General features: G+C 39.5%; 2 pseudogenes across 2 annotated transcripts; both read right to left on the reverse strand.

Annotated features, from left to right (window-relative positions):
• Positions 1 to 1,879: 1,879 nt before the first annotated feature.
• LOC306643131 (elongation factor 1-alpha 1-like) lies at positions 1,880 to 2,921 on the reverse strand (annotated as a pseudogene). Its single transcript has one exon. The product of its transcript is annotated as an elongation factor 1-alpha 1-like (transcript).
• A 1,221-nt stretch (positions 2,922 to 4,142) lies between these two features.
• LOC306642907 (nucleophosmin-like) lies at positions 4,143 to 5,002 on the reverse strand (annotated as a pseudogene). Its single transcript has 2 exons — positions 4,441 to 5,002; positions 4,143 to 4,355 (listed from the first exon to the last, which is right to left on the reverse strand). The product of its transcript is annotated as a nucleophosmin-like (transcript).
• Positions 5,003 to 8,489: the final 3,487 nt, after the last annotated feature.

Raw genomic sequence — 8,489 nt, forward strand, 5'->3', positions numbered from 1 at the left:
GGCTGCCAAGAAGCAGCGATCTACTCTCAGGTGTTTTCCAAAACAAACAAATTAATTAAATTGAATTCAGTTCCAACAATGAAAATATGGGAAAGCTTCAGATAAAAATCAAATTCCCATTTTCTTTTAAAAAATTGGCCCGATATGTTTGCTTTCCCATTGATGACTGGCTGGAGCTGAAAGAAGCTCCATCCTTGTGGCTAAGCAGGCATTTTGCCCTTTGCCACCCTCCCCAGTCCTATCTCTCCCCTAAACTGCCTGCCTCACCCCACAGCTAGTTGAATTAGTGACCTTTGACATACACTCTGAATGAGAAGCACAAGGTTACCGGAGGAGAAGCCACTGATAATCAAAGCTAACAGAATACCTAGCTCACTGCTCTGCCAATGTTTTCTTCACCCACAGGCGGGTTGGGCTCCTGAGGCAGCCACTCCCTTTATTTAGGACAGCATTTCAAGCATTCGCCAGTAGTAAACATGCCAGGTGGCTTCATAGCCATGCAGAAGCAGGGAAGATTGATGATCCTCTCCTGGCTTTCAATTAATTGCTATTTATATGTAATTCTAGGAGGTCAGGCATTTTGTCTTGGTTAGTTGCTGTATCCTGGGAGCTCAATATATGTTGGCTGATTCTCCAGCATAGACTCGTTTCCCAGCATGTTCAGCTTCCTATTCCAAATTCACTCTCAGCTTCTGCTGGAGAGGTTTGTGGATCCTCTCACCTTCTGAAGCTGTAGGTTTTCCAAATCAGGTGAGAGCTATTGTTGGTTAAACTCCTTCATCTACACATCTTCCAGACATTTCTTAACGTTCTGGCTAAAAATTACACACTTTCCAGTATAGCAATGGATTTTATCTTATTTTTATATTCCTTTTCTCATCCCAATGGTATTTAGAGAAGCAGTGATAAATATACAAGATCTCAGAGAATATTCTGTCCAGACACTTGAAATTTTAATGAAAGTAACTAAGAAAAGAATTTTGAATTCCAGAATGGAAAGGCAAGGTGTTAGAGTTGATAATAATTAAAATAAAACAGAAATACTTACACCATCATTTTAAATATGACCACAAAACAGAAGGAAAAGGTAAATAATTATTCATTAAATACAAAAAAAGTATGTAAAACTAAAAGTGTATTTTAAAAGTTTGAGCCAACAATATCTTTTTTTTTACTTTATTAAAATACTGAGTTTATTTCGCATGTACATTTTGTCTCCCCATCATTTCCATGTCTGACCACCACTACTTACTGTGTCCTATCATAACATAAGTATGTCCATACATACTTAAAAACCAAGCAAACGGTGGAGTTCCATTTTTAAAAACTAAACAGGCATTTTGGACAACACATTCTTGGCAAGGGAATCTGGACAACGTTTATCAAACATGGTAGGGAAAGCTCTTACTTTGCATATATAAAGGATAGCCAGATATCAACTGTTACAGAAATGAAATAAGACAAAATTTTCCCCATCATTAAACTTTTGTTTTAATGGGTCTCAAAATTCTGTGACAGATTTTTGGTCAAGTTATTTCCATTAAAAATACTGATTTTAGCGGTTGGGGCTATAGCTCAGTTGGTAGAGTGCAAGCACAAGGCCCTGGGTTCAATCCCCAACACCACAAAAAATAAAATAAAATTTAAAAATTACTGATTTTAAAAACTAATAACTTAAAACTGACACACACACACACACACACACACACACACACACACACATACACACACACACACACAAAATGGTCCACAAAACATTTTCCTTTCCTTCTGAAGATTTTGCGATGCATTGTTATCATTAACCAGTCTTTCACTATTAAACCTAAATGACCAATTGAGACAACCAGTTCTGAGACCGTTCTTCCACCACTGATTAAGACTGGGGTAGTGGGTGTTGGGGTAATATTCATTTAGCCTTCTGAGCTTTCCGGGCAGACTTGGTGACCTTGCTGGTTCCAGCAGCCTTCTTGTCCACTGCTTTGTTAACACCCACAGCAACTGTCTGCCTCATGTCACAAACAGAAAAATGACCCAGAGGAGGAGAGTCAGAGAAACTCAGGTTTTCCTGGAACCATATCAACGATGGCAGCATCACCAGACTTCAAGAATTTAGGACCAGCTTCCAGCTTCTTACCAGAACAGCAATCAATCTTTTCTTTCAGCTCAGCAAACTTGCAAGCAATGTGAGCTGTGTGACAATCCAGTACAGGGGCATAGCCAGCACCGATTTGGCCTGGATGGTTCAGGATAATCACCTGAGCAGTGAAACCAGCTGCTTCCATTGGTGGGTCATTTTTGCTGTCAGCAGCAACATTGCCAGGACGAACATCTTTGACAGATATGTTCTTGACATTGAAGCCCACATTATCTCCAGGAAGAGCTTCACTCAGAGCTTCAGGGTGCATTTCAACAGACTTTACTTCAGTTGTGACGTTGACTGGGGCAAAGGTGACCACCATGCCAGGCTTGAGAACTCCAGTCTCCACTCAGCCCACAGGGACAGTACCAATACCACCAATTTCATAGACATCCTGGAGGGGCAGACGCAAAGGCTTGACAGTTGGACGAGTTGGTGGCAGGATGCAATCTAAAGCTTCAAGCAGTGTGGTTCCACTGGCACTGCCGCCATCTTTACCGGTGACTTTCCATCCCTTGAACCAAGGCATATTAGCACTTGGCTCCAACAAGTTGTCACCATTCCAACAAGAAATTGGCACAAATGCTACTGTGTCAGGGTTGTAACCAATTTTCTTAATGTAGGTACTGACTTACTTAGCAATTTCTACATGTCTCTTCTGACTGTAGGGTGGTTCAGTGGAATCCATTTTGTTAACACCAACAATTAGTTGTTTCACACCCAGTGTGTAAGCCAGAAGGGCATGCTCACGAGTCTGCCCAGTCTTGGAGATACCAGCTTCAAATTAAAAACACAAGCAGCAACAATCAGGACAACACAGTCAGCCTGAGATGTGCCTGTAATCGTGTTTTTGATAAAGTCTCTGTGTCCTGGGGCATTGTAAGGAGCACAATAAATGTGTGACTACTTGTGTGATGTGTATTTTGCAAAACATAACTTGTAAAAACAACTGAAGTGCTGTGATGTTGTAATGATGCAATGTTTACCCCAAGTAAGACAACCATATGTGACTGACTCCTGCCAGGACTGGCTGGCGAGTTAAGGATAAGAAAGGATTTATAAAGACTGATGACCAAACCTTGCTCAGTCTCCAGTTGACACGGATGATACCAGTACTGCACTAAGCCTGGAGGAGACTCACTGACCTGCTCGCGTTGGCCAGGAACATCCATTTCCCGACCGTGACCAAGATGTTCCTGTGGGGGTGACCACGGAGCTGCCTCGCCCTCATCTTTCATGACAGCGTGGCTGCCCCTTGTGTATCATGTGCACAGCCAGAGACATCTCTGCCCAGCATACCGGCTGTCCTCCTTTGCCGCCCACCTGTCCTTACAGATCAGGATTCCGGCAGAAGGGAGTTCCCCAGCAAGATCTCCTGGGCTCTCCTCCTGACTGATCCCTGAGAGTCGCTGCCCTTTGACCTAAGACATGTCGCATAGGAGTGGACCTTAGGAACGGATCTTAACAAGGAGTGAGTCTTGCTTACTCGGGGCTTATAGTATTCTAATTTATTGATTAAGTAATGTGTGAAGAGTTAAGATAATTATAATACTTGGGTGATTAGCATTAAATAAAGCCAATTGATTTGGACCAAATTATTCTCATTGACTCCTCCTTGCTGCTCGTGACAGTCATCAATGATAGTCACATTTGCGGGTCTCAAATGTCCACAGGAGATGTCAATGGTGATACCACGCTCACACTCAGCTTTCAGTTTACCCGAGACCCAGGCATACTTGAAGGAGCCCTTTCCCATCTCAGCAGCTTCCTTCTCAAATCTTTCAATGGTTCTTTTGTCGATCCCACCACATTTGTAGATCAGATGGCCAGTAGTGGTAGACTTGCCCGAATCTATGTGTCCGATGACAACAATGTGGATATGAGTCTTTTCCTTTCCTATATTGGCTTTGATTTAGCGGTGGTTTTCATGACACCTGTGTTCTGGCAGCAAATCCATTGCGAAAAAGAAGACGGAAATTTTTAACAAGCTGTTTTAACTACTTTTTTAAAGAGACTGCCTCCACTGCCAGAGATCTTGAATAGCCTCCTGGTCAGTCATTCGGAAGCAATTCTTCACATAGTTGATGAACTTGGCTTCCACTTTGGGAAGAGAACCACCTTTCTCTATACTTCCTGGCATTTTTGCTTTAATGTCTTCTACAGAACTAGGTCCTTTTGGTGTTTTAGGAGTTTTTTCCTGTTTCTTTGAAGAATTCTTGACCTATTGATCTAGGTGCTGATGGTTTTGAGTCTTTTCCATTCTGGTTTGATTTCTATGCATTTGTGGCTGGAGTATCTCATACAGATTTCTTTACTGGAGATTTTTCTTCAGTTTCCTCATCATCAAAATCATCATCATCATCATCTTCATCAGCAGCAAGTTTTACTTTTTTCCTGGGGAACCCTGCTACCACCTCCAGAGGCAGACTGCTTTCCAGATATACTTAAGAGTTTTACATCCTCCTCCTTTTCATCTTCTGACTCTGCATCTTCCTCCACAGCTACTAAGTGCTACCTCTAATATGCAGAGGCCCTGAACCACACCTCAACCTTACGACCACAGGTGGTGTGATTTCAAAGCCACACCTGCAAGGGAGACCATTGGCTGTACAGACATTTTCAGTGTTGCCAGTGTTTCTTGAATTGGACTGCCTTCATAGTCCATTGCCTCTGCTTCAACAATGTGCAGTTCATTTGCACCAGCCCCTATGCTGACCGTTCTTAAGGATAAATGGCATTCATTTTCATCATTATCCACCTGAAAGTGATCATCTGTGTCAGCCTTTATTTCACAACCAAAAACGTAGTTCTGGGGCCTCAGGGAGCTCATGTCCATGTCCATCGAATCTTCCATGGGGTGGTAGCACGCACTTAGGTGGGAAAGAAGGCTGACGGACGGAAAATAGGCTGCTGCGCTAGAGAAGAGACGCAGGACAGAATCACGCCAGGGCCAACACTATCTCTGCATAAAAAAAAAAAGAGAACATAGAGAAGAGCAGAGATAGTGTGCTTCTTGTTTCTTTTTTATACACATATAGCTGACAATATTTATTCTTAGTTTTGGAATTTGGAGATAAAAATTATATTATTAAAAATATTCAATGAAAATTAAAAACGGGATGTGTACCTTCTAAGTCAGTGGAGAAGGAAAATCGAAACAACTGTCAAAGTAGTAAAAGGGACAAAGATAAAGTAAAGAGAACTGTAGGCTCTTAATGCTAAATGAAAGTAAGTAGCATACAACTAATAAATCTACAAATATAGAACATATATCTCAAGCATGCTTATACATGCTATACATCCATTTACATATGTATGTAGATATACATAATAGGAATCCTATTCTAAATTTTTAAAACATGAAAATAACTGGAAGCAAAAACACCAAAACACTACCAAGAGGGTATCTTGTGGTCGTACTTTTCTTGTTACATTGTATATGATCAACTTGAATTGCTTTCATAATAAAATAAAAATCTTTTCCTAGAGCTTATAGGAGGAGACCATTTGCTGAAGAGAAATAAGTTTCCAAAACAAAACCTGGCAAGTTGTTGAAAAGCTCTGATAAAGAAAGTGACTGAGGACAGAGTAATGTCAAGACCCTGATCATAAAGAATGTGGGGTCTTAAACCATGATGAACCCGATGTCTGTGCCCTTCCCCAAGACTCATGTTGTGATCCTGGCCCCAAAGTGACGGTAGCTGAAGGAGGGCCTCTGAGAGGAAATGAGGTTCCCACAGTGCAGCCTTCACGAAAGGGACCAGGACCCTCTTTATACCACAGGAGGATACACAGAAATTGGCAGTCTTCAGTAAGAAAGAAGACCCTCATCAGGACCCCAGCATGCTGACACCATGATCTCAGACTTCCAACCTCCAGAACTGTGAGAAATAAATGTTTATTGTTTAAGCCACCCAGTCTATGGCAATGTGTTAGAGCAGTCCGAACCAATCAAGAACAAACAAAAATATCAAAGCAAAGAGGAGATGCAAAGAGTTACATCTGACTAAGGTTTGGGAAATCTTGCTTAGAGAAATCTACGCCCATAAAGAAAATGTGTCATTCTATATACATTGACTAACAGCAGCCAGTGGGCAGTTGGGCAGTTGCAAATACTGTTTTCCAAACTTACTGAATCAGGTCAGATAAAGGCTTCCATCTTGAATCTCAACAAAGGTTGACTGTATATCAGGAATGAAAATATGCAGGAAATTTCAGATTAATCTCAAGTAATAGTTACTTGAAATGATCTAGAATTGGAACAGAAATCTTTCCTTACATTCAGTCTTGTTATTGATGTAAAGGACATGAGCACTGGATACAATTTTGGTTTTCCAGTAAAGCAACACCTCACCATCAATTCAGGCCTTGGCCTCTTTCCTACTGGCCCACACCTGCTAAGTTTCTTTCTGTGCTGACCCTTTCTGTGACTTTGATTCAACTGTGGCCAGTGAATCTACTTTTTAACTACCACAATCTGACCTACTCAAAAAGTAAAACAATTTATAGACTGAAATTTAAAGAAGAGAATACAATTCTTTTCTTGAGAATGTTTAAGAAACTAACTTTTGGTACAGGGAGTTTGTGTTGAGATTTGTTGCTGGTAGAACTGTCAATACATGCTAGTTCTGTAATAATTTTAAAGGAAAATCTACTAAGATTTTTATGAACCCTCAAATTTGTAAATAAATTTATAACATACGATAAACAAAACAATATGTTAAATTAGAATACATGATTTGTGTTATATTAGAGCCTTAAAATTCTATTAATATTTTGCTAAAAATAGTTAATTGATTGACTCTTTCCATATATCACTCTCACATTGGGTTTGATTTACAACACCCACTAGTGGGTCATCCCCAAAATTACAGGTGACCCCTCATCATGAAACATTTAGGATCAACTGGAATAGTGAAAGCTCAATATAAAATCTATAACAAATAACGTTTTACTATTATAACACACTTTGATAAAAAGCAAAGATTCAACCACTTACTACTATTAATAATAACATCAAGCTATATATATATTGTTATTTTGTACAATGGACTAATGTAATCATTTTAACTTGATTACCTCTGTAAAAATATTTAAAAGAAAACTTTTTTGGGGGGGTAGGTACTGGGGGCTGAACCCAGGACATCACACATGCTAAGCTCAAACTCTATCACTGAACTACACCCCCAGAACTTAAAGATTCTATTTCTAAAAATGGTCACATTTCAAATTACTGGGGATTTGAGTTTCAACATACTATTTTTTTGGGGGGGATTGGGGTAAAGGGAGATAGAATTCAGTCCATATCAGCTGCTTTCTAATAAGTATTTTCCTTCTTTAAAGTATTCAAGTCTATATTTAAATATGAAACATTGTCAGAAATATTATTTGAAAAGAAAATTTCCCAAAATACTTTTTAAGAGTAAAGTATACATGAAAATCTCCCTAAGAATAAGAGCCCCTTAGCTATTAAGAAGGGAGAAGGGACAGAGTGTGAAATCATCTGAACTTCCTGATTTCTAGCTGGTTCTTTCCCTTTCATGTAAGATTCCAGGAGTTGAGGTCTGTAAAACTATGTCTAGATCTTCAGAATGTTCCCTTCTCCTAAACTACATCTGCAACTAGGTCAGTTTCTCCTTAACAATCTCACAAACATAATTATCTCAGAGCCTGAAATAGTTTGTACTGAAATTGAAGAAGAAGAAGAAGGAGGAGGAGGAGGAGGAGGAGGAGGAGGAGGAGGAGGAGGAGGAGGAGGAGGAGGAGGAGGAGGAGGAGGAGATGAGGAGGAGACCATTAATGCCTTCCTCATTAAAATGCTCTCGCAGGATTAATCACAAGCTTGCTATGAAAGGGTGGATTGGGAATGATGAGAAATTCCTTACTGCCTGGTGGGCTTTATTTACACCAAATAGAATAAGACTATAATGTCTTAGTCCTGAAAAAACAAAAACAAGTCTTTGTAAAACTGCTTATTATATAACTTCTTTGCTGAAAATTTTGAATACAAATTTAGAATTTACTATTCTAAAGGTGCTTAAATTATATTTAATATGCTGAAGGGGAATCAAACAAATGAAGAATGGTAACTAATTTACAAGAGAAAGGATTGCATTTGCAATCTTCATGTGCCTATATTACTCAAACTACATCAGGACTTCAGAACAATGTTTAGTCTTGATTTTTCTTAAATAATGAGAAGCGACCCACAATCTTAAGAAGACCAAATAGACTCTAGAGGTAGTTTACTCTCTATTCCTAGAATAGTTGTACAATGAAAGAATTTGCATTTCAAAGAGGAACTACAGAATTTTACAGATCTATACACATGAACCAAATATTAAAATGATTC

The sequence above is a fragment of the Sciurus vulgaris genome (assembly GCF_902686455.1).
Source record: "Sciurus vulgaris genome assembly, chromosome: 13".
Lineage (NCBI taxonomy): Eukaryota > Metazoa > Chordata > Mammalia > Rodentia > Sciuridae > Sciurus > Sciurus vulgaris.